Source organism: Chlamydotis macqueenii, chromosome 20, assembly GCF_036417535.1.
Source record: "Chlamydotis macqueenii isolate bChlMac1 chromosome 20, bChlMac1.mat, whole genome shotgun sequence".
Classification (NCBI taxonomy): domain Eukaryota; kingdom Metazoa; phylum Chordata; class Aves; order Otidiformes; family Otididae; genus Chlamydotis; species Chlamydotis macqueenii.
The window spans coordinates 11,842,749-11,868,327 of NC_141575.1; the positions used below are offsets into that span (position 1 = coordinate 11,842,749).

Genomic DNA, 25,579 nt, shown 5'->3' on the forward strand with positions numbered 1-25,579 from the left:
GAGAAGGATGTTAATACAATGAAAAAGCCTGTGTAAAGTCTAGAAACCACAATAGCTTCCTGCCACAAACACGGAGGTGGCAGAGAGTGACTTGCAGGATTTAGTTGGATCAGTGATGCAATTTGAACTTCACTGTTTTCAGAAGAGTTTATTTGATTGTTGTTTTTTTCCTTTTTTTTAAAGAGAATCAAGTTGGAGGGATCATGTGTTGGCACGTGCTGTGGTTAGAACAGGCTGCTAGAACGTAATCTCCAGTAACAGTAGCTCTCAAGTAAGATATGAAAATACTGGAGAGTTCAGAGGAGGCCACAAAAATGCTCTCGTTCTGGAAAACAAGCTGTGTAATGGACTTGGTGAACTCAGTTTATTCGGGCACATCCAACAGAAGAGGGTTAAGTGACTCAGCCATTCTGGAAATCCATGCCTATGGGAAAGTTATCTGATGGCTGAATATTTTCAGTCTTTCCAACAAAGACATAATGAAATCTGGTAACTGAAAGTCAAAGCTACACAAATTCTTTTAAATATGACACAATTTCCTAGCAGTGAGGGAGGTTAATTATAGGAATTGTTTATGGGAGAGGTTAAAGGCTTGCCACAATTTGGAGCTCTCAAGCTGAAATGATAACAATTTTGAACCTGGGCAACTTGCTGGTGCAAGGATGCCGATGTGGTTCAGGGGAAATCAGTGACATTATCAGTGAGTCACCTTCTGGGACTCTGCACTTGGACAGTCTGCTGCAGAAAGCAGGAATTTTTAACTTTAAAAAATGTTGCTTAAAGGGCTGTGGTTCTAAATTACGACAGGTTTAAGCATTCTTATGCTTTTGGATGAACCTGTGCTTCAAGGGGGAATTCCACATGCTGCTCTTACAGAGGAAAGTTAGATTAAGGTAGTGTGTTTCTTCCTCCACTGTTCTTTAAATCATTGGAGTTTGAACGCAGAGAGCAGACGCTGAGCTGGGCAAACGGGTGTGCTGTGCTAGTTCAGAGCATCCCCTCCCCAGCTGCTCTGCCTCCCCCCCCTGTCTGCAGATGTGAGGGCAGGAAGGATTTCCAGCCAGGTCTGATTTGTTAAGGCATCGTATGAGTTTTTCACCCTCAGCAAGAGCATAGTTTTTGTGCTAGGACTTTCTTCTGGCACTGGTTTTATCTCATCAGGTTCCTGTACTGGGGTTTTGGGAGCTGTTTGTCTCGATGTATTGTTTCAGTGGGATGAGAGTGCTTTCCAGGTAGTAGGTTTTATAAAAGGGTACCGGATGATTGGCTCAACTAGAGGATCTGTTGACTCACTCTGAAATGATGACTTTTTAATTTAAATAAATAAATCTCCCCGTGATTCTGTGAATAGTGAAGCTCTGTCTGTTATGTAGCTCTGTGCGTTTTGGTGTGCTCTGAGGGCTTGCTACCTCCCTGGTTTTCTGTGGAAACAGGCACCTGCCTGTGGCTGTGCGTCAGCTTTCTGGGACAAGCGTCACAGTGGCCATCGCTTCTGGGTCTGAGTTTTCTTCTCACTGTATGCAATACAGCAATAGACCAGGACTGTGTGGAGCAGCAGACCATTTCAACATGTGGAGTAGAACCAGCACAGTGCGTATTCTGGATGCACCAGAAAACTGCCTGGCCTTTCACGGCAATAATGCTGTGTATTAGAAGAAATCATAACGCTCACCTGCACTGAGTTTTGTTGGTGCTTGCAGTTTAGCAGTTGCAGCAAACCTTTCTCAGCTCTCTTTGCTGGGGCAGTTGAACATGCTGCTTGTATGAAACCGCACCAGACACATGTGCGGTGCGCAGGGCACGTGCAGAAGGACTAAACTGCAAGACTTGACGTTGTTCCTTTTCCAGTGACACCCGGTAGCGTTGGTGCTTAATGTGAGCCGTGGCAGACAGGAACTGGCAAAGCTGAACCAAGTGTAGTTTCTGTTGTGCTCCAAAAGCAGCGTGGAGAGGGGCGAGAGGCAGAAGCGAGTGGTTTCTGAGGCAGAAGCGGGTGGTCTCTGTGAACGCACTCAGTGTTGTGAGTTCTCTGTCAACTGCAAGGAAGCTCTGTCGCGTTACAGCTCGGATCTTAATGCAGAGGTAGAGGGGTCCACTCACAGCTGGTTAGAGGAGCAGGTCTATGTGTTTAAAGTCTGACATTGAAAGTTGTTTCTCCTGTGAATAAATAATTTTACCCAAACTTGCACTGAATAACGTGCTGATGCGTGATGTAGCCTGAGGAGTGGGGACGAGGGGGCACAGGCCAGCCCTGAGTTAACTAAGAAACAGTCTGACAGAGACATTCTGTTGGAATTAAGTGTTCTTCTCCTGAACCAAGTTTTAATAATTTAATTCAAAAGTTAATTACTGAGTTTGTGTAGTATGCCAGTGCCTTTAAAACAAAAATTCTTAATTTTTTTCGTAGCTCTTTGAGGATGCTGGATGCTATGGCAGCCTCCTCAAGCAGCTCCCCTTTGTAATCGCGTGCGTGGGAGGAAGGGATGGCCATAGAGGAACTGAGTAATGTGTGAGAGGAGTAGAATTGCATTAACAGAAACAGGAGATACACTGAGTGCTGAACATCTTGCTGTTTCACATTTTCATCTTTTTATTGAGTTAAATGTGTAATAAACTAATACAGTGTAGGAAGAACTGTGGTAGATGTCTGCAATAAAAGCTTGAAAAGTTCTTGTGGGGAAAATGAAAGAGGGGAATGCGTGTGTGTGGGATAAGCGAGGGCTAAAGAGAAACTCCAGTTACATTTCTATCAGAAGAGAAGTCTAAAAAGCAGTTTCACCAGAGGATAAGTCCTGTTTCTCTTGTGAACCCGCCTGGAGGTTTGGTGTTGCAACGTGATCAAATGGCATTAACTTGGGCCTGGAAGGTGAGACTCTTGTCCTGCTGTTTAGATCAGGATCAGTAACTTCCCATCTGTGTTAACTGCCTGGCTGGAGGATTTGAGGCAGATAATGCTTTATGGTCTACCCATAAAAATCAAGCAAGAAAACCTTGCTTACATAATTAATAATTTATTTTCTTTCAGCTTTGCTACTTGCTTGGGATGACCCTCTGGGCATAGTCCTTCCCGCTGGCTCCAAATAGAAATAAACCTGTTCGAGGGTTGAGGCAATTGCTATTGTTAGAAGAAATTTCTTACATAAGAAAAAAAATTCCTGTATTACTTTACTAATTCTTACAGAATAATCATCTTTGTGGTGTCTTCTGCAAGAAATAGGTGGGGCGATGAAGCTAAAGAACAGTTAAGTGTTTTGGAATCTGATCATACCCGAAGCAGCTAAAAATCCTTCACCTTCTGTCCCATCACCTCTAAACCCTGGGAGTCCTGTTCCTTCCCTGGCTCACGTATTCCAGTGGCACTAAGCTGTGTTACCTGCACTTAAAGTTACAACACTGAATCTGGAAGGAGAAGGAAATTGCTGATGAAGAAAAAGTAGATATAAATAATGGAAGAGTTAAACAAATGAAAGTTCTGATTTATGTTGTATAAGCATTTAAACAGCAACAGCACTAGAACAAACTTTAAAAACTGATATATAAGGCGTGGTTAATGCTGACATCTGACACACAGCTGGGAGCTGCCCTTCCTACGGGCCGTACCCACCACTGCTGGCGGTGCTAGCTACTGAGGTAAAAAATGGTGTCAAAGCCTCTTTTTTATGTCGTAGTGTAGAAGCCAGATTCTCTGCTTGGTGCTTCAGTATTAACCGCCACTGTTCACAAAGCAAAGCTGCAGGTTTATATCGGTACAGGTGAGCTCTGACCCCTGTGCGCGTCGCCAAGCTTAGCGTTACCGTGATTCTTGTTCCGCGTTGCCAAGCTAGCTCTACGTGTATATCATGCATTTAAATAAATTCCTCTTTATGACATCTCCAACTCTGCCAAGGATATGGTCACACTTCACATTAAGTCTAAATGTGTGGCTGCTGCCATTTTAGACTGTTGTTTTCTGATAAAAATATTGATGTTTGTCTTGTTTTACAGCTAGCTGTACCCATGCAAAGCAATTCATTCTTGGCTGTTGCTCATCTTGCCTTCAAAAAGCAGAATACTTTTTGCAATACAGGGGGTTACTTTTATAGCTGTGAACATAACTGTGCAGTTCAGTTACTGATTTTTTTTCACTGAGGTTTTTTTGCTCTTACACTTTTCCACATTTTTCATTCTGTGTGAAACTTTTGACTATATGATCAGCAGACACTTCATGATCGTGTTTTATTTTCACGCAAACATTGAGCCTTATTTGGGTTACGTGTTCATGGAAGAAAAGTCTCTCTTTCAAAACACCCAGGACACTCTGTCTGTTCACTGGTGATCTTTGTAATGTCAAACTCTGCCTGAACCTCCTCAAGGAATAAGCTGTTATGTCAGGAAGAAAGTTGGCTGGAACATAGCAGTGCTGAGGAATCTTTGCAAATATGGGAGAGAGCACAGGAGGAACTTTTCACTGCTTGGGGAACACTTGCTGTGTAAAACTGCTGCACATGGGTTTTCTTTTATTATGCAATTACCTGTAAATTTTTGGAAAATATTCCTTGGGGACTGAAATCTCCTGCTGTTACAAAGCAAAGGGAAATGTGTTTGGCTTTTTGAGGAGGGGAGTGCCATTTTTCTTTACAGCTGCTGTTTCAGACTGCGAAGCAGGCTTTTATTAGCCTGTAGTTGAAAGCTTTATTGTTTGGTTTTTGTTTTGTAAGCAGTGGTTGGCACTGGGCCATTCGGACGGGTGGGAGCAGAGGTTTCCTGATGACGTTCTGTCTGTTAAAGTGGGAAACCTGCGTGGATGAGGAGCGTGATTCTCTGAATGCCTTGTGGCATCGGTGTTCTTGTTCATCTGTTGTGACTCTTAGCCGTGTGATCTTAACATGACAGTAACGATGTTTAGCAAGCAGTAAGAATGTTGGCCGGTATGTGAGACTCTGGTTCAAGAACACATTTGCTGCCTGCGAATCTCTGTCTTTCTGAGATAGCACTGAGCAAGGTGCTTCAGCTGGGATGCTTCAGTGGAGCTTAGGTGTTGTGTTGGTAAGTGTACAAAAAGCTCAGCATATTAACAGGCCTGTTTGCTTCCTTGCAGCTCTGTGGTGGCAGCGGAATTCCCCAGATGTCACTCGGCAGATAACGCCTTCACCGTGCTCCTTCAGGGGTGAGTTTGCCGTGTCCCTGGGCCTGAGTCTGTTCACAGGCATTTGCCAGTATGGGGGCAAACGCCACGTTTGGCAGGGTGAGGGCAGCACAGCCTAAGGAATTCCTGCCCTTTCTAGTCTCTGTCTTATCTGTGCTTAGAAAAGGATCATTTTCAACTTCGATTGTTTTGTCTGTCTCTTTCACCTTCTGCTCACAGCTTGGTGTCTGGGGGACAACAGAGTGGGCTGCCCCGGTGCGGGACGGGCTGGGAGGGAGAGTGCAGCAGCTGCACAGGCTGCTGTGACGGTTCTGATTCTACGCGGAGGAGCTGTGCCCTCGTTGCGTGTTTATAGGTAGATCTTTAAGTGGAGCAGTCCTGACGATTTTGACATTGGTCGAGGTTATTAAAATTAATTTCTGCTGTGAGGATCAGCATCAACTTTTCTGTGTGGAGCTTGTTTCTGAAAGTAATACAAACATCTTTTGGTGCAGGACATTTTACTAGTTTATATAGGCAGGTGAAAGGGAGCTTGACAAAAAAAAAAAAAGTACCAGTTGTACAAACTTGTAGCAAATAGTGTTTCATCACTGTAGTTTGTGTGACCACTCTTAGATCACAGAATCACAGGTTTGGGTGGGAAGGGACTGTTAAAGCCCACCCAGTCCAACCCCCTGCCAGGAGCAGGGACATCTCCAGCCGGATCAGGTTGCTCAGAGCCCCGGCCAACCTGGCCTGGAATGTTTCCAGGGATGGGGCATCCACCGCCTCTCTGGGCAACCTGGGACAGTGCTCCACCACCCTCAGTGTGAAAAATTTCTTCCTTATATGCAGTCTGAATCTACCCTGTTTTAGTTTAAAAACATTGTTCCTTGTCCTGTCATAACAGGCTCTTCTAAAAAGTTTCTCCCTGTCTTTCTTATCAGCCCCCTTTAGGTACTGGATAAGGTCTCCCCAAAGCCTTCTCCAGGCTGAACAGCCCCAGCTCTCTCAGCCTGTCCTCACAGGAGAGGTGCTCCAGCTCTCTGATCATTTTTGTGACCTCCTCTGGACTTGCTCCAATTGATCCATGTCTTCCCTGGGGTGGGGACCCCAGAGTTGGACGCAGTATTCCAGGTGGGGTGTCACCAGAGAGGAGCAGAGGGGCAGAATCCCCTCCCTCGACTTGCTGGCCATGCTGCTGGTGGTGCAGCCCAGGATGCGGTTGGCTTTCTGGGCTGCGAGTGCAAATTGCTGACTCATGTCCAGCTTTTCATCCACCAGCACTCCCAAGTCCTTCTCAGTAAGGCTGCTCTCAATCCCTTCATGCTCAAGGCTGTATTGATACCGGAGGTTGCCCCGACCCAGGTGTAGGACCTGGCCCTTGGCCTGGTTGAACTTCATGAGGTTTGCATGGCCCCCTCCTCTCCAGCCTGTCCAGGTCCCTCTGGATCGCATCCCTCCCCTCCAGCGTGTTGATGGCACCACACAGCTCGGTGTCGTCGGCAAACTTGCTGAGGGTGCACTCTATCCCACTGTCCATGTGGCTGACAAAGATGTTGAACAGGGTTGGGCCCAACATGGACCCCTGAGGGACGCCACTCGTGACCGGTCTCCACTTGGACACTGAGCCGTTGACCAACACTCTCTGAGTGTGGCCATCCAGCCAACTCCTTACCCACCGAGTGGTCCGTCCATCAAACTCCAGTTTAGAGACAAGGATGTTGTGTGGGACAGTGTCAAATGCTTTGCACAAGTCCAGGCAGATGAAGACATGTTTTCAAATAATCAGTATTTTATGGTACAGCCATGTATTAGGGAACAGATTTATGAGAATTCCATTTTGATTTGTGAGCTTCAGTCGTGATATTCCCTTATTTTTGTGAAGATTGATTTAATGACTTCCTGTGTTGAAAAGTTACCCAGCAGTTCCTTACAGATAAGGTAGATTGTGCAGAACTCGGTTTATCTTAAGAAGTTATACTGGGTTATACTGGGTTAAGTGCCCTGGGACCCAGTCTGGTTCAGTATCCTTTCTTCTCTCAGAATGGGAGAGCTGTCAATTTTCTCCTCTTTTTCTTTAGTACTGCTGCCTGCTGAGGCGTTTACCAGTGAGGGCTAGCATAATACAAGGAAATATAAAATGTCTGTGCGGGAGCAGTTGCCCGTTGGTGTATATCACCTAATTTTCCCCTTTGTTCAAATGGAAACAAAGCTTGGTGTTTAGTGAGAAGTTTCTGGAAAGTCTCCTTTTGGGTTGTTCTGGTCTCCCGTGTGTGTTCTGAAATGCAGCTGCAGGCTCGTTAGAGAGCACTCGAATGGCGCGTGGTGAGGCGGCTGTCAGGCAGCATCCCCACGGGCTCTTCACAGGAGAGTCCCAACGCAAATGCCGTTTGCCGCCCCCGAGCAGGAAGCGTGCAGCGCAGGGTGGGTTACCCTGTGCGCTTTGCTGGCTCCCGATGCAAGGCAAGGCTGACCGCGCTGCGGGCCGATTCAGTGCTTGTGCTGGATGTGGAGCACTGCAAGTCTGTCGCATAATTCACGCTGTGGATTAATTAATTTTGCTTTTCTCATGGCCTTTTCCTCATAAACTGCCTTGATCCTAAATGTATGTCCATTTTAGAACTTTTTTTTTGTATTGTTGCTATCATCTTAAAAAAAATTCATACTTTAGAAACAATAAGTTCCTTCAGATACTTTTGGGTTTTAATTCCAGCCCTTACGTCAGATCTTTCTGTGCCTTTGACAAATTGCATACTGAGTATTCTTTCACTTCCCTTTTGTAGTAAAGAAGCTAATGATTTTTACCTTGGGAGAATTAATCAATGTATAGAGATGTGCTTTGACGTCTGAAAGTGTTTTGGAATTTTTAAAAAATTAATTAAAATATTGAATAAAGCAGGAGTCAGGGAAGTCAAATTGAAGACCATGATTATTGCTCAACTGCTTTGCTGCTGCTTCTGTTCTGGCACGAGTGTAGAGCCAGATATTTGCATTACTTTTGACTTTTCTTGATGTTTTTAGTTTTTTGTCCAAGGAGAAGCATTCTTTATATGCAGGAGTCAGATTGTCTGTAAACATAAACATAGTCTTAACTTTGTCCAAAACATACCTTGTTTTGCTTTTTACAAAGCATACCAAACCGGTGGAACTTGAAGGATTTTTCTGAGCAATTAGCACTGAATCATACCCACACTGGATAGGCTTGGCAGAACTGAAGTGCGTGTTTCCTATGCTGGAACCATGCCCACATAGCATAAACCTCAGCTTGAACAGATTGCTTTGCTTTGCTTGAATTCCCACCTGTAGCTAGCGTTACTGCTGGTCGCTGGGTTCCACGTAGCCACTCATCGTGGTGCTCATCGGCCTCTCGAAGAGGAGAGAAGAGGCACTGCGTGGGGATGTGATTGGGATGAGGTCACAGAATAGGGCAGTATCAGCTACGAACAGAAACCAGTTGTCTGGCTGACCAACTGTCTCCTTACTGGGAAGTTTTCCTTCCAGCTGGGACTGGCATGTCTGTCTTGCCAGGGGTTTAGCTTTACTCAGAGGTGACAGCTCTATCGTCTGTGGGTTACAGATGGCAGACATTGACAACCTCAGAATTTGTCGAAGCAGATTCTGTGCTACGTACAGCTGGAAGATAGTGCTGACTTGGCATGCTAAAGAACTAGGTAGTGCTTCCGTGAACTGTAATGGCCATGAGACTCCGCTTCTCCAAAATTAAAGCAGAATAATAAGAAAAAGTACTTGTCAGGCCATCTTATTCCTCTCCTAGTTTTTAATATCCTCTTGCGCCTTCCTTTTCTGTCCCACTAGTATGACTCCTTGTCACACTTATTGGCACAGACGTGTTTGCTTGGATTAAGGATGGAAAGCTAAGATGTGCCTTCTCAGGAGTTCTTCAGTGTCTGTCCTAACTAGAGGGCATGTGAGGCGGCAGCAGAAGCCGAGCTGAGACATGGTACCCTGTGGATGGCTGCGGAGGTGTGGGAAGAAGCGCTGTGGAGAGGCTCCTGCAGACTGTTAAGGCAGTTGCTTGGCACAAGGTGAGCAGCTCTTACAGGAAGGTCTTGGCTAGGTAGCCTTGCAAAACAGCTGTGGGGCTAAATGTAGGTACAGTAACTTGTATACTTCCCATCTCCTTCCACCTCTCAGGGGACAGTGGCAACAGCAGCTTCCCTGGTGCAAAGGCTGGGGGTCAGGGAGTGAGAGCAGCCCAGACCCGACCCTTGGGCTGCTCCGCGGCCCCGTGGATTGCTTTGGTGAGTTGGGAACAGGGCAGCAGGCAAGGTGAGTTGGACGGTCAGGCTATCAGGGGTGGCATCTGAGTGACTGCATCAGCTGTAGTTTCTGAGGAAGCTTTTATTTGCCTGACTGGCAAATGGAAGTTAAGGTGGAATGAAATAAATAAAGACTTCCCTGGTAGAAAAAAAACAATTACTGAGCTTAAAGCATTTTCATCTGTGAGGCTGGGGATTGTATTTTTAATGGTTTTGAAGAGCTCAGCTCTTGTGACTTGATAAATCTTGTAAATGATTTTAGGAATGACATTCTGAATGACAGAGGCTTTAGCCAAAATCTTTGCCCCCTCAGTGTTCTACTCCATCACATGTGTAGATGCCCTTTCATGCCCACACACACAGTGTGGGTGTTCTAAAAAATAATAGTAACCTAGCAGCCAGTGACATCTACAGAACATGCTGAAGAGGATCTCTAGGATGCTTGTATGAAATACTTCCTTCCAGTGTTGAGTAGCATTTCCTACAAATATTTTCTCACAGAACATTTGTGTGGAACTGAAAGTTTATATTTATGTTCATTTATATTTTGATCTTTGTCATTCTTTGAAGACTAGCTGGAGTTGTGTAGTGACATGTTTGCATGGGCTAGCCAATGCCATCTTCATGGCATGACGTGTTAATTATAGTTAGTAAATGCTGGTGCCACTTTTTCTTTAGCTCTGAAATCAGTTCCAGGTGCCATCTGATTTTTATTAAAAAGAATCAGACAGCTGCAGTTCTTGGTGCCATCTATAGTTACAATCAGTGTCCTACTTAGAATGTCCTGCCAAGTCCTCTTTGTTTTTAACTGTGTATCAGCAGTGGCTGGTCTTTTTGGGGTCTGGAGCCCAGGGACGTGTTTTGGGGCAGGGTTTTGAGGACTGCGGTGTGACTGCAGTTTCCTGAGCGCCTCGCTGCTGGCAGGGCCCAGATTTACATTCTGGTATGGCAGGCTGTTGTGTTGGCCTCAGAAGACATTGCAGGACAAATTGCTGTCTTATATGGGCAGGTAGCAACAACTGGAGGTGTTTCCTGCTTAAATAAGAGTGAAAAACCCACTACTAATAGAATTTAAGGGAAGGAGTAGAACATGTGTTTGTAAAAACACAGGAGAGGAACATAATGGGGGAAAGCATAAATTTAGGCCCGTCTTCTGCCTAATGTGATAATGTAAATAGAGCTAGCAATGTTTCTGTCAGTCTTTTTTTTTTTTTTTTTTTTTTTTCTGGAGGAACAGTTTACCTAAGAGCCCAGTGGTGCTGACTGGCTGACTTGTCATAGGTTTAAGGGCCAAAAAGTAAATATTTTAAAGTAAAGCAAATATGAAACTTTGGGGATATACTTAAAGTGCAAAAGAACGTAAAACAGAACAAAACTGAAGAAAGCCTTCTGTGTACGGTGTCCAGAACAATTTTTAAATGCTCTTGTTCCATGCCTAAATAAATGGTTGTTTCAGCCAAGGAGAAATCTTTTCTATTGATTTATTACACCAATTTAGATATAAGCCCTCTGTGCAGGATTGTCAGTTTAATAAAACAGCTTGCTTTCTCCTTTCAGATTTAATCCACATGTTGTTGTATCAACAGAGCCTTTGTCTCTGCTCACTTATGAGTTATCCTTTTTTAATAAAAGAAAAAAAAAGTGAAAACACATGTTTTTTTAACAGCCCTGTTACAAAAAAGCGTAGGGTGATGTAGGGAGAGGTGACCACCAAACAGTGACTCTGGTTTGTAGGTAACTTCAAAGTGGTGCTGCAAGTGAAAGAGTGAAAACGGACCTTTTGCCTCTCCCCGTCGTAATGACAGGGGAAAGCCCAGCAGCGACAGGAGGAGGCAGCATTACCTTAGCCGGGATTTCCTAAGGTTTTTTTTTCCCCAGTTTGTGCGTTGATGCTAAGAGTGCTCCTTTTAGTTAACTCTAATTTCCTTCCTTTTTTTCAAGGGGGACTTACCGAGAGGTGTATGTAATTCACATTTCCTTCCTTCCTGCTTCCCTCCTGTGCAGAAAAGGATTTCTTCCTTGGTCCCCTCCTGTTTTCCAAATGGAGAGGATTACTCTCAGGAAACTTATGAATTTGTTATTATTTCTATACTTGTTTTTGTGAGCAAACATTTATTTGAGTATCGATGCTTACTTGATAGCTACACAAGGGTTTGGAAATGCATGTTAGAGCTGCGCAATAAAGCCGTTCCCTACATGGTTTGATTGTCACCTCTGCTTGGACCTTATCCCACATGTAACTCCTGCAGCATCTTGGATTCGTTCTGGAGATTTACTTCAATACATCCTGAACTGGCAGCTTGATGGGCTGAATGCAGCCAAAAGCAGACCAGTTGCAGTATCGATGTCTTTGGTGCTAGCCCATTTTCTTCCCGCTTGTGTTGGACTCCTGATGGTCATCACCGTCTCCCCGGATTCTCTTTCAGATGTCAGCGCAGCAGACCCCACCTCAAGTGTCAATATAATTATTTGCAGTGGGGTGATTTTGAAAGAAGCTAATAATAATGTGTCTTCAAGCAGAAGGAATTTGTCTGGTGTTTAAAAAATGTGACATGATCCTATTCTACTTCTCAAAGTTATAAAATAGAGTAAGAAAAGATCCACCTTGGAGGCTTCACTAGTCAGCGAGGAGAAGAAGGTGGCTGTATCCTCGTTGCCTGAAGCAGACAGCAGGCCTGGCAGAGATGATGTAGGTCTGGGGAAGGAGTGGTCTTGCTGTATCAGGCAGATCCCTTGGTTCAGCAAGCTCTTGAAAAGAGAACACACAAAATCCTTGGCAGGGTGTGTGGCAGCATCTTTTTGTAGAAGTTAAACTGCTCTGGCTTTGTCGGAGGACAGGTAAGCCAGGCGATGGTTAGCAGCCTGTGCTAAAAGAAGCAGACTGTTCCTGTCTAAGGCAACTTAGATACCATCGAATTCTCTGGATGTTAACTCTGCAAGTGTTTCTTGCACCAGGAGAAAAAAAAATCCATCCCTTTGAACATGGCTGTGGAATGCAGACTTACTGGGGGTTGTTTGTTTTCCTGCAGACTGGCCTTTTGTCACTGCCTGCGTTTTTCTTATGAGAGCTGAACATGCCTTTCCGATGTCAGATAAAACATGGATCTGGGGAGGATTATACTTTCCGAGCTCTCTCAGACAGTCTCCTGTCCTCAAGTCTGCGTTCTACCAAGTTAAGTTCTCCAAACCTTGCTACTAATGGGTATTTAGATTAGGTTCGTTTCGTGGCAGCCAGCCATTATTGCTTCTCAAAACAGCTTAGAACTTTAATCTTTCCAGAGCAGTGGTAAATGAAAGGGGTGTTCAGCTAGCAAAACCAATTTCTCTGTATGTGGATTTTGCAGGGCATTGTGCTACGTTGTGCTTTCATCTAAAATATCCTTGGGCGACCTCATCCAGCTTTGAAGTTGGCCATTATTTGAGCAGCCGATGGGGCTGGAAACCTCCAGAGGTCCCTCCCAAACGGACTTACACTGTGATTCTGTTTTCTGGTAGAGTTCTGGCAAGGATGCTTCTTTTGGCTTCGTTTATATCTCCCTTCATGCTCAACAGCTTTCATCATGTTCCCATCATAAGCAGTTCTTTAAACTGAAGTGATGTGTAAACATCAGGAACAGTTTCTAAACTGTAACATGAGTTTCCTTCCTTCATAGTTAGACTGTTTTTTATGCTGCCATATTCAGATGATATGAAAAATCAATTTTTTAATTGCTATTTATTAAGAGATCATCGCGCGCTTTTATTGTCCTCAGAGACAAAAGTTTTACGATGCAGCAATCCACAGGATAATTTTCTAAAAGCTAATGGGCCTTGTTCTTAGGTCACCTTTGTTGCTTTGCGCTCTTTCTTTGTTGAGAAGCTGCAGAAGAAGAGAAAAGAGCCTTGTTGTTATTTGGGATTTATAAAACTCTGTCATTACCGCATTTTGAGTTAGTGTTGCATTTTTGAGTTAAAAGCTGAAGTTAAGAAAAGGAAATTATTGTTGTGGATATTAGTATCTATTATCCAAACGTGTTAGCTCATACTTAACTTTGTTGTACAGTATTTTGCCTAAAATTTAAGCAGTTGCTTAAGCACTTTGAATGTGTCTTACTAATTCAGAAACTGCATGCTTGACAAGGGAATGCTGACAGTTTGTTGGCTTGCTTGGATTTACGTTTTTTTTCTGACGGCAGAACAGGATGGTGGGCAATTAGATGGAGTTATATGCACCAAATGTATAATTTATCACATATGTACTCAAAACTGAAGTTGCCTAATCTTGTAGTTCATGATTGCTGTATGTTCAGACTTCAACCTCTCTGTTTAGCTTGCCAACGTGGTGCCAATTAGTGGGACTGTGATGTGGATGCTAAGGAATATAACTCACTTTGCATGGGTTTCCAAACAGCTAGCAGATGTTAAGCTAATGGTTCTTGGCTACTACCAGCCTGAATTGGATTTCAACTCAGAGGTGAAAGAATTTATTCCTCTCCCATTACCGTTTCCCTTGGGCCTTATAGTCTGGAGCACGGAGAATTCCTCCAGCTTACTCTGGAGCATGATGTAAGCTTTTCCCCTCCCCCGTAAACCTGTTCTCACGGTGTCTTGTACGTTCCTTTATTTTTAGGTTAATTTGCCTTCTTTGGTATTTGTTATGCTGCTGGTAGGCTTTATGATAAATGGTAAGTGAAAATGTAAACACTTTAAACATACAGCTGACATTCTTAGCCGAAGTGTGTGCTGGGTGCGGTGGGACCCATGCGCTGGACCTGCAGCCACCTCTCAGAGGTGTGACGCGAGGCCCAGCCTGGGGTGGCTGGTACCGCTTTGAGTGACAAAGCCCATGCAAGTGGTGGGTCTGGCTTGCCTGGGATCCGGCCTTTCTTTGTTCTCATTGCTGGGTAGTGTGCTCTCAAACCTTATAAAAAGTGTAGCTGCAAGGCCCATAGTTTTTCTTCTACAGATGAATCAATGCTGAATAACCAACTGGCAGATTCTGCGGCATCTTTGGTGCGATTCAGAGCAGTAGGTAGTAGTTGTTGCTCAAGACAATTTAAAATACGGTATGAAATATAGTGTAACAACTGGAAAACATTAATCACTATTTTCTGTGCTCTGTCAGGTGATAGGTATGATAAGGGGGTCTTTGTATAACCTTGGCGGCTTCAGGAACAGAGGTGGGGTAACAGAGGGCTCGGCTGAATGAACACTTACTCGCTGACGCCTAAATCCCATTTCACAGCTCGCGCTGTCGTCATCTGACGTGTTTAACCAGTGTGTGTAACATTAGGGCTGGTGCTTTTTGTTCTCTCTCCTGTCACTTTGTCTTTTGTTCTGTGAGGATTTAGCCTTTGACCTTAAAACATTGTCTGTAACATTATGTCCAGCATTCAGTTTCTCAGAAATTTCTTTAGCTTGCTCGTTTTATACCTCATTAGAAGGCAGTAGTGTTAGCATAACAGGCATTTGAAAAACAAAATAAGACTTAATGAGAAGTTTTCAGTTGTAGATTATTTTCATACTGATGTGCTATTTTGAAGTGTCAAACATGATCAGCATCAACATGAGCTCCAACAGGAAGAGCTGGGTGAGGGTTAAATAACTGCCAAAGTTATTTTTCAGTGAGCAATGAGAATAAACCGCTTGCAAGGTCCTGCCATGTGTTGCTTTTCTTCGTGGTTCTAAAGAAGGTGTTTCGTTCAGTGATGCATTTGATGCTGAACTTCCAAAGAGAGGAATTATTTTTAATTTCTTGCAATGAGCAGAACTGTTTCTGTCCTGTGGATTAATCTTTCTTGATGTTTATGTATCTACCAAGGACAACATAACAGAAGTAATGAAAAGTTATTCTCTGCTTACATGATCAATAACAGCTAAGTACTAATTACTTTTCTTGAAGAGTAATTAATAACTTTCACATTTTCTGTGGAATGAATAGAGAAAACTCAACCTGGTAAACTGAAAAATAAGCTGATCTATCCACTCTTCCAAAGTGACAGGTTATCATGTGTCAGGTTTTGGGTGATTGGAAATAAAATCCAACAGCAGTTTGTAACTACATTGGGTCTTCTCTGTCTCAGTATCTAAATAAGCTATTCAGTCCCATAGGTACAGCCTTCCTCTAGTGATTTCACTGGCTTTCTTCTCCTCTAGACTTCCATGTAGCTCTTTATGATAAATTACTCTTTGTTTTTTTCCTTTCAAGAGGCTTAAACAGCATTGATGATCAGGTCTGTTCTCACGTGTATTTTAGTGTATAGTGTATAGGTTCAGGGACACATTGAAATTACAGTAAATATGGAAAAAATCAGAGTACATTGTCACCTTCATATAATTTCTCAAATATATACAAGTTAACCCCAAAGTCAAGACACTAGAAGATTCCCTCCTTCCCCTGGAGTTGCTGTCTTAATTAGTATAGATTTTGTCTCTCACCTGTAGTAACTAGTAGAAAATACAGTTACTGGTTCTTTTTTTCCTGTCATACAGATCTGTAACCCTTTTTTTTGTTGGTAAATAGTAGCAGGAAAAATTTAGAAGTCCAGAGGAAACTAAAATGCTTGATTCAAGAATGTATTAGATAATCATTCAAGCAACACTTCCCAGCTCTTCTTGAACATAGCTGTTTTGTTTTATCACTAAAATGCGTACCCACCATGTTCGCTTTGTCACAGGACAGACAGTTTTCCTGCTTGGATTAGCATTGATGTAACATGAAAAAAAGTAGAAAATAGCACCAAATGTGTATGTATTTCTAGACAGACTCTGAAATCTTAAGGAATGAGGTGGATGAGCTAAGGTCTTTGGTTTTTGTGTCAGACTGTTGAGTAGTGCTGTAAGGAAGTCAATGGAAGAAAAACACCAATTGGAGCACCCTAATTCCAAGTTATAGGTTACATAAAAATGTCAGAGTGCGTGAAACCCATGGGGGAATAGTGTGGTGTCTTAAAGCTAAATGTCAAATCCAGAAAATAACTGGATTAATAACAGAATCCTTAAGGTTAGAAATTCCCGGACCTTGTAGATAGGAAAAGTATAGAATAATACAGAGTATGTGGCTTTAAAGTAGGAAACACAGTGGGAGAAAACTGGCACCCCAGTCCTCTTAGAGATCACAGATATCACCTTTGGGAAACATCTGGTCAGGGAGCTCAGAGAGAGGAAGATACTTTGGACTTTCTCCTGGGAATTGTGCAGAACGTGGTACAAAATGTTACTGCCGGTGGCCCTGCTATAGATGTGAACACACGTGTGCTTAGATGGCCTTCAGAGGTCATCCAAGCCCAACACTTCAGCAACGTGATATTTGGTTTCAAAAGGCAAAGTACCTCAGGATGAGGAAGCTTGTTAAAAAGAAACTGAAAGGAGCAGTGAAAAAAGCGTGAAATGTTTGTAGGTGGTGTGAAGATTATTTAAAGGCATGATCCTGCCGAGCAAATGCCTAAGCCCTATCAAAGCCGATTGAGAGAGAGAAAAGCTATGATGTGAAACAGCAGGGAAGAAAGGCTGTAGAGTCAGAGGCATCCTTCCAAAAGCTGAAGTCATGACCAAGTGAGGAAGACAGAAAAGAACAAACACTTTGAAATGCCAAAAACTTAGAGGAACAGCTTTCAGAAAGTATAAAAAGTAACAGCTCTTTTCCAAATACGTTGGGAATAAGAAGCTTGTCTAAAAAGTTTGCAAAAACCGTTGAAGACTAGAATGTGAAAGAATCAGTTGCAGAAGATGGAGCAGAAAGAAACAGATGAGTTTCTGAGCCATCTATGCTGACACCATCTATGGTGTCTTTACCAGAACCCATCTGAAACCCAAGTATTAATGGGTTCTTAATTAAGAACGCAGTGAGCAATAACTGACTGCAGGGTCCAAGACATTAGAGCCCAGTGGGGATTCAAGGGAGAAACTGTTGAATTATTAACACTTGTGTGCAACCTTTCAATGGGAACATCCTCAGCCCTATCAGAGAATAGATAGGGCTGATATGATGCCAAATTGGAAAAGAGTTCCGAGGAGCTTGGGGAACAGCAGACGGAAATCTGGCTTTGTATTATGCAGCATCATCAAAACAATAATACAGATTAGAATTATTTGGCACATGCTTTTATAGGAATATGGAGGAGTCAGTGTGTCTTTCGTACAAGGAAGTTGCACTTGACAAATCTTCAAGGACTTGAAGGGCTCGGTAGGCATCTGGATTAGGGTGTTCCAGCGTGTATGGTATCCTCAGATTTTCAAACAGCTTCTGACATGGTGCTTTGCCGCAGCTTCTTAAGGCAAATGATCTTTCTAGGGATAAGAGAGAATGGTCTTTAGTAAACTAGTGACTGGTTAAAAGGTGAGAAAATTGGGTAGCAGTAATCGTTACAGTGGAGGGCTGTTACCGTTGGAGTGACACAGGAGTCGTATGGGACCTGTGCTGTTTAATGCTCCCACAGGTGACCCCAGGAAGGCAATGGATAGAGAAATAGCAAAGTCTGAGGGACTTAGAAGTACTTTGGTATGGTCAACTCTAAACCTGGAAAAGTATGTACATTATGGTACTCTGTAATTGGAAAATATGCTGGTAGGTTAAACCTGACCTCAGTAAATGTAGAGTAACACATGAGAAAATGAAATTATCTCTGTTTACAGTTATGCCTAAATGAGGTCCTGCCTCACCCAGTAAGAGATTATGGAACAGCTTGCAAATCGTAGAATCACAAAATGGTTTGGGTGGGAAGGGACCTTTCAAGGCCATATTGCCCAACCCCCCTGCAAGAAGCAGGGACATCCCCAACCAGATCAGGTTGCTCAGAGCCCCGGCCATCCTGGCCTGGAATGTTTCCAGGGAAGGGGCATCCACACCTCTCTGGGCAACCTGTTCCATGATCAATGAAGAATGAAGAAATGAAGAATGCTTGAGCCTGAAGAAAAGATGCTTGACTGGGACAGAAGATAAGCAGTCATCCTCCATTTCTCTTTCATTCCCTAACAAAAATTACGTACATCAAATGGAAGTAGGAAGTTCAAAATAAACAAAAATAAATACATCTTTGCATGATGAATACAGCATGGCAGCTGTTGCAACAAGACTCTTCTGCTGAGAGTTTGTGTGAAAGCAGTTGGTGATATTCTTGGAAGAAAGATCTATAAAGTCTACTTCATACCAGTACAGAAGATCTGGCATGTGGAAATCTTAAGCTGTAAGTTGTTGCAGGCTTGGGGAATGTGTTGGGGAATATAGCTGCCCAGTTCTCTTCCGTAGGCATTGGCTGCTGACCAGTGGCCAAGACACGATACTGGCTGGATGGAGGTGCAATCTGACATGGTAAGGCTTGTTCTTGGTGCCTTATTCTGTTTAATTGTGTTCTGCTATGTCCGTACTTGTCTGTTCCAGCTACTCCCTCCTCTCTCAGATACTCCTCCTACAAAATAAATGGTTTGGTTTTTATGAAAACACACTTTTTTGTCTTTCTTTTTGTTTGTGTTTTTTTTTGTATGTAGTACATTGAGTTGTCGTATGTGTAACTTAAGTTTACTGTGTTTGTCTACAGACTTCTTGGACAGAAAACGGAGCTGCTGCTGAAGCATTTCCATATGTGTTCAGCTATATTGTTCAACTGTATTCTTCACCTCATGTAACTTGCAAAAATAAACATCTTTAAAGTGTTATTTTTATGTGTTGGTAAAGAGTTAATGGAAGTAGAAAATGTTCCAGACCGGTGTTTGTCCCTGCTGTGGATCGCAGGAAGGCTGTGTCATGGCCTGCTAGTTTTTAAGCAACCTACAGATCCATCTCTAGGAACTGGATGGCCAATTAGTTGATCCCTCCAGGAGACTTAGTTGAATACAATCTTCCTGACGTTTGAACACAGCAGAATACTTGCATGTTAGCAAGTTTTCCATTTATGAGTGAGTTGTTTGTTAAAAGTGGAGAGAACAACCCAAACTCTGCCAAGTACACGCTAGGCGTACGCAGCTTGCTGGCCTCAGATGTAGCGTGTTGTCAATTTTGTTCTTATTTAGGGCAGATTTGCAAAGCTGTTGTGTTGATAGAGACATAAGGGGCTGTGTGATATGTCTCATCTGTGTAAATGCAGTTTTCTATATGCTGTCCTCCTCAGATGGTATGCTTTTGTATGGCTTTTTATTTCACGCTGTAAGCTGAAGAAGCCAGGTTTGAGGAGATGTGCTGTATTAATTTAGTCACTCGTAAACTCGAGGTGGCTTGTTGGCGAAGGGGTAGGTGCAGGAAAGAGTGATCACCTCTGTCTTCAGAATCAGCCCATGTCTCCCCACCTTTTCCCATTCAGCAAGTGAAACTGTCTTTACTTCTGATTCCATCTGTAGGGTTGAACCATTTGTCGCTGTAGGAGGAAGTTAACAGGTGTCCTGACATGGAGAATGTTCTCTCCTTGCCTTCTCTGTGAAAAGATACTTATATGGGAGTGAAAACTGTGGAAGTTGCTGTAATGTTGTCTGCTCTCTAGTTCTTGGTTTCTCCGTCACCAGTAGAAGTGAATGAAATAGGAACAGTGGGGTGAGGCCTGAAGAGCCCAGTGTTGAGGCAAAGTCTGTAGCCTTTATGTACATGAAGAAATTTGTTCTAGACTCCTGTAGGGTGATGCTCTAGGAGCCTGTTAATTGTTTCTGGCTAAAATTGGCCAACACCTCCTTAATGTGGCTGTGAGAAGTACAGGAAGCAGAATGGAGGTAACACTTCCTAATGCTGAGGCGTGGGGGTGCTCTAGAAGTACATTATGGTCTGTGATGATACATGGTCACCCTTTGGTGACCTGTTGTCAAGATCACATGTGACTTTGTCTAAGTTGAATTCAGAGGGGTGAAACTAGAAGACAAAAATCAAACTAAGAACTTGGATGAGAATTTAAGTCTGATTTGGAGCTTATTATTTTTGAGGCAAGCTGTACAGACTGCTCAATAGAATCAGATGTGCTTAGGAGTTAAGGGAATCTGGGTGACTTTGAAGAGTATCCTCAGAGGAAATATTATTAAAAGCACAGCTTATTGGAAATGAGATGAGAACACTGGCTGAAAAAGCAATGCTGTTGTGAAGGAGGTAAGCTCAGGTTCTGCAAGAGCTGCTGGTACAGATGCTTTGTACGAAAGTGGGAGGCAGCTGGATGTGTGGTTTGCCGTCCCTTGGCTGAGGCTGACTTACAGCTGGAAACTGAGAACCTGCCAGTCATTAACCAACAGGAGCAGGGTGGCAGAAGGAGCAAGGATTTAGGTTCACTGCCCTGGGCTGTGTTTGGTCTGTATGGAAACGGTAAGAGTGCAGCAGTGTTCTGTGACAGCTGCTGTGCTACCTTCCAGATGTTGTTCCATGGTCAGTATCTAACTGTGCCTTTAGGCATTTTGGCACGTGCTGTAGAACCTGGATGAAGGAAATCTCCTTTGCAGTAGTTAGTCTCTTGTGACAGCAATAGCAAAGGATGTAAAATCGATTCTGGGGTTTTTCTTGTGTTTGCCAATGAATATTTTTTTTTTCCCTGTAACTTCTCAGAGTTCTCTTTGCTCAAAGGTATAAATCTTCTTTTAGAAAAAATGTGGCAGAAATCCTTCTGTCTTGTCTACAGTGGTAACATGTAAGTTAGTACCTACATCTCTTCAATATACCTCCAAGGAAAGAGCAGAAATGGAAAACTGCTCTTGGAAAGCACCACAGAAGAAATTATTGTTTCTGGTGAGCTTAAAAAGTTTTGACCTTTACCAAACGTAGGGATTTTAAGACTAGGAATTATTATTAGAGCAATTGTTTCCTCTCTTGTGTGACATGGTCTACCAGTGTTTGCATTTTAACTTCCTTAAAAAGGTATCTAGTCTTTGCACACAGGCTTCCGTTACTGTTTGAGATTGATTTTGAAAGGCAGAATTCTTGCAAAATCGCAGTATCCCTTTGAAAGCCCCATGACCTCTTTTTCCATTGGTGGGTCTAACAGGGATTTCGGATACTAATTTAGAACCCTTATTAAATGATTTTCTGTTTTGTTTTCCTCCAGACTGCTTTGAATTGCCAAGATCAGTTTGCTTGTTATTCCTGCCTTCTCGTATGCTGACAGGCACTCCTAGTTTGGTTTATTTTGCAAATTTAATAATAATCTCTTGGTTTTCAAATTAGGTTTTTTTGACTGAAGTAGAAGCTGTGAGTGATATGCAATTTCAGCAATCCCCGCGGTTTCCTTGCTGGCTTGTGGCATTGTTACCGCCTGCCTCTTTCTCTTCACTGGTCCAGCGCTTGTACATAGCCTTATTTGCAGTTTTCCAGGATTGGAAATCGGGAGGCAAGCTCCTTGGGCTTGGAGCATGCTACGTTTAGGACTCTTAAAGAAATTTAAGTTTGACCTCCTAGCCATTCTTTTGCAAGTGAGGGTTTTTCTGTGGCTCGAAACTTGGCCTGATTTGGGGAGATTACAATGAGAATGGCAAAAACACATCCGGGTATGGAAAACATACATGGTTCAGAAATGGAGGAAATGCTTATGAAGGAATTTTGTCAAGTTATTCAGTCTGGAACTTCCATCAAGGAAATATCCACCTAGATAAAGCAATTTCAGATCAGAAGGACATTGCAGTCATATTGTTGGGCTTCTGTAAGTCCAGCTGATAATGATTTATGACTTTGGTAGAATTAAAAACACCTTGAAATCAATGAGTTGTGTGTACAGACTATGTTCACATTTTTCTTTATTACTCTTCTGCTGGGTTTTTTGTAGGTTTTTTTTTGTTTGTTTATTTTTTTTTAAAGTCTGTTTTGGGTCCTATTTTAGGTGACACCCCTCTGCTGGGTGTTCTGCTCCAGGAGAACCACAGCGCTTACAAGCTACTGCAGTGAGTTCAGTGGTGCTCTGACACCTGCTTCCTTTTCCATTGTCCGGAGTGAGACCAGACACTGTGTTTTTGGCTGAAGTGAGGTGAGAAGACTCCCAACCCCTCTATCGCTGAGAGGGACTGAACGTAGACATCTGCTGTAGCTCTGTACCCTGCAGAACTAGTAAGTCCAGGATTTGTATGGTCATGGGAGAGAAGTTTCCAGGGCCTGAGTCAGATTACCATAAAATGAATGATCTCCTAGAAGTGCCTCTCTGTTTTGACAACAGGACTAACTGTAGGAGCGAGACAGATGTCTTAAGAGTGGTGAGACAGAACTTGCAACCAGTATCTCATAGAAATATGAAAGAACGAGAGGAGAAAACAAGGTAATGTACCCTGCCAAAACAGGAGCCTGGCTAAAACCAAATAGATCTCTTCAAATGTTGCTGTTGAGTAGTCAATGTGAAATTGCTCTCAGGAGCAAAATTCCTGAGAGCGCTTTTCCCTTTTCTTGTTTGTTTTTGTATTGGTTTCCATTTCCTATGTCGTTGTTACAACATTGTCAATGAGCTGTTGGAAGTTTAACGGTGGACAAGCCAAATTCTGTCTGCTGTATGTATCAAGATATTTGCCAGGAACCCCCCAGGCAGAATGGTGTGCAAAGGAAAATACGCTCATTTTTCCTCTGCCGTCTCCCATCTGTGCGCGCACGGGAGCCCACTGGGCTGCCGTTGTGTAATCCTGCGCAGCAGGGCTGACAGGGTCCCCGGTGACTCCGCTGCCGTGAGGAAGGGGTGGAAGACGGTGGAGTACAGCAGGAGGCTGAAAATGTGGCGGTTACAATCTGTTTCAGCTGATTCAGCGTGCATTATCTTTTAGCCAAAGTTTTGCTGAAACTGGCAGTAAATACACGTACTGGATCTGTTTAAGTGAGCCCAGTGTGGTTTTTGAGCTCACCAGTGAACGCACCAGTGTGACTTTCACAAACTGAACATACCTGTCTTGTGAAAACAATGGCTGGAGTTCTCTGTGATAGTGAAGCTGAGATCTGAACAGTGTTTTCTTGAGGGTTTTGGACCCTTCCTTGCCAAAAGTAACAGAATAAGGAGTGTGCACTGGTCCTTGTGAAGCTTAACTTGTACTTACTGATCCTCGTGTTGCCAAGAAGCTGGCAGGTATCCCAGTGCTATTGAACCATTTGTAGAAGGAAACTACATTTCATTCTTGTGGAAGATGGATATCTTCTCTTTTCTATTAGCCCATCCTGATTCTTCCTGTTACCAGGAAATGTTTGTGTCATTCATAAACATTCATAAAATGTAGTCATACATTATGGAGAATTCATAAATATTTAAAAATTTAAAGGAATTTGAAGAATAAAAAAAGTGGGGGTAATATAAATTTCCTGTTTCCTTGGTCTCTGAATAAGAAAATTGTTGTGTGTTTTCCTAAGTCTTTGCTGCCCCATTCTGCCTTCTGGAGGTGCATCCAGCTATTCCAGTGCAAGAACACTAAGTCTCCTAAATCATTCCAGTACTTCACGTAACGATTGTGGTATGGAGTAAGTGTAGAATAGAAATAAGGTGCCTTCTTCAAATATCCCCTTCTGTGGAACACAGAGAAAGGAAAACGTGGTGCTTTAGGGAACTTTTACCTTTTAATGCAGAACACAATCCAGATTTGAGCCTGACCTCATAATGCCCCTAAGCTTGTGGCTAGTTTCAAGTATTTCTTAATTTCTAACTTTAAAAGTAAATTTTCCAGATAGATATGATATGCTTTGCCGGGAGTTTAAGGAGGATATTATGAACAATGGAGCATAGAAATGGTTTAAATTGTTTGACTTTCCATTTTTGCTCAGTGACAGTTGCAGTCCAGTTTTCCCAGCCTACTAAACCAGACCAGAATCCTCCTTTCTTAACTCTGTGTTGCTGAAGAGTAAGTACACTTTTGGAATAAGGGTCTGTAGTTTCTTGTTCGCACAGGCTTGGAAATGTTTGTGCTTTGCTGCTCACTACTGCTGGGTGCAGCACGGGGCGTTAATGCAGAGAGCGTCGGAAGCTCCCCTGCTTATCGTGTGGTCCACCCCACTGCCAAATTCCCTGGAGAGCCCTTCACCAAATAGCTGTGGGAGGTTGAAAGGATATCGTTCTCCAAGGTCCTTTCCAGGCACATGCTCTCATTGTTCTTATAATTGGAAAGAATTTAAGTGACAGTCCGTGGTGGTGGCATACTCACAGCTCTCCTGATCATTTATTACCTCCGTTAGAAACAGCAGCATTAAATTTAGAGGAATGTACACATTCTATTTCTCCATAGTTGAGGCTGAGGACTCCTTTTCTATTGTTTTGGGCAATAGGTTAAAAATAATGACAAGAAGGTTTACAGAGGCTCAGCAGATTTATTTAACTGAAGCCTTAGTCTCTTTTTTTGCCTTTGAGCAAGACCTAGAGAAGTTTTTTGGTAGATGTCACAGTAAATGCCTGATGACTCTACTGTCGTACTGATAACAGAATTTATCCCATTGTCCACTAACTGCTGCTGAAATTAATGTACAGGAGAGCGAGGTCCGAAACGGCTTGCAGCCCGCACCAGAACTCAGCACTCATCTCTCCGAGTTCTTTGGAAGTACTGATAAATGTAGTGAGCCACATGCCCGGGACACTGGAAATGCAGTGCTTACCAGTGCTTTTGAGAATGATCTGTGTTTGAATTCTCCTTAATCACAGAAGTGGGTTAATTTGGTCTGTTTATGTCCAGTTATATTTCTGGAAGCATAAGAACAAAATTAATTGCTATTGTTTTTCAGCTGATGTAATGGCCAAAAGAAAATAAAGCAAGCTTCCCCAAGGTCTTATATTCATAAAATCTAATCTTTCAGCGTTCCTGAAAAATCTGCTCATCAAAACTTTGTTCCTCTCTAAAACAGATAACATTTAGAAGCCTGTCCGTCCTCAACATTTAACTCTGTATTTTTTTTTCTTTATTCTCAGCTGCTTTTCAGCTATTGTGACAAATCAGTGGGATGGTGTTAGGTTTTGATACTGCGGATCCCATCTGCTGCAGACTTTATATAGTTGATTATTACTGAAATAAAGAACAGGAGCAGGGAGAGATTGTGATCAATCTCTTCTACCGGAGTTGTGGAGCTTCAAAATAACAGTGGAAAGGTTTAGATCAAACATAAGGAGATACTTTTTCATGCGACATAGATGAGGTATGGAAAGCTTTGATGTAGGGTGGTACGAGTGCTAAAGTTCTTGTAAATTCAAGAAGCAACTGAACAAATTAGTGGAAAAAAATCCATTAAAGATTTCTACAAGGACAGCCTCCATCTCTGCCTCTGATCCTCTGTGCATCACTTCACACGTGCTCCATTTTAATAATATTCCCTCGG

At 42.9% G+C, this 25,579-nt stretch overlaps 1 protein-coding gene across 10 annotated transcripts in view; it reads left to right on the forward strand.

Annotated features, from left to right (window-relative positions):
* EXD3 (exonuclease 3'-5' domain containing 3) overlaps window positions 1–25,579 on the forward strand; it is a 285,931-nt gene that overhangs the window by 1,749 nt on the left and 258,603 nt on the right. For all 10 annotated transcript variants that reach the window (XM_086763462.1, XM_086763459.1, XM_086763464.1 and 7 more), the window contains exon 2: window positions 5,078–5,146. The gene's annotated coding sequence lies outside the window, so the exon portion shown is untranslated. The remainder of the gene's footprint in view (window positions 1–5,077; window positions 5,147–25,579) is intronic.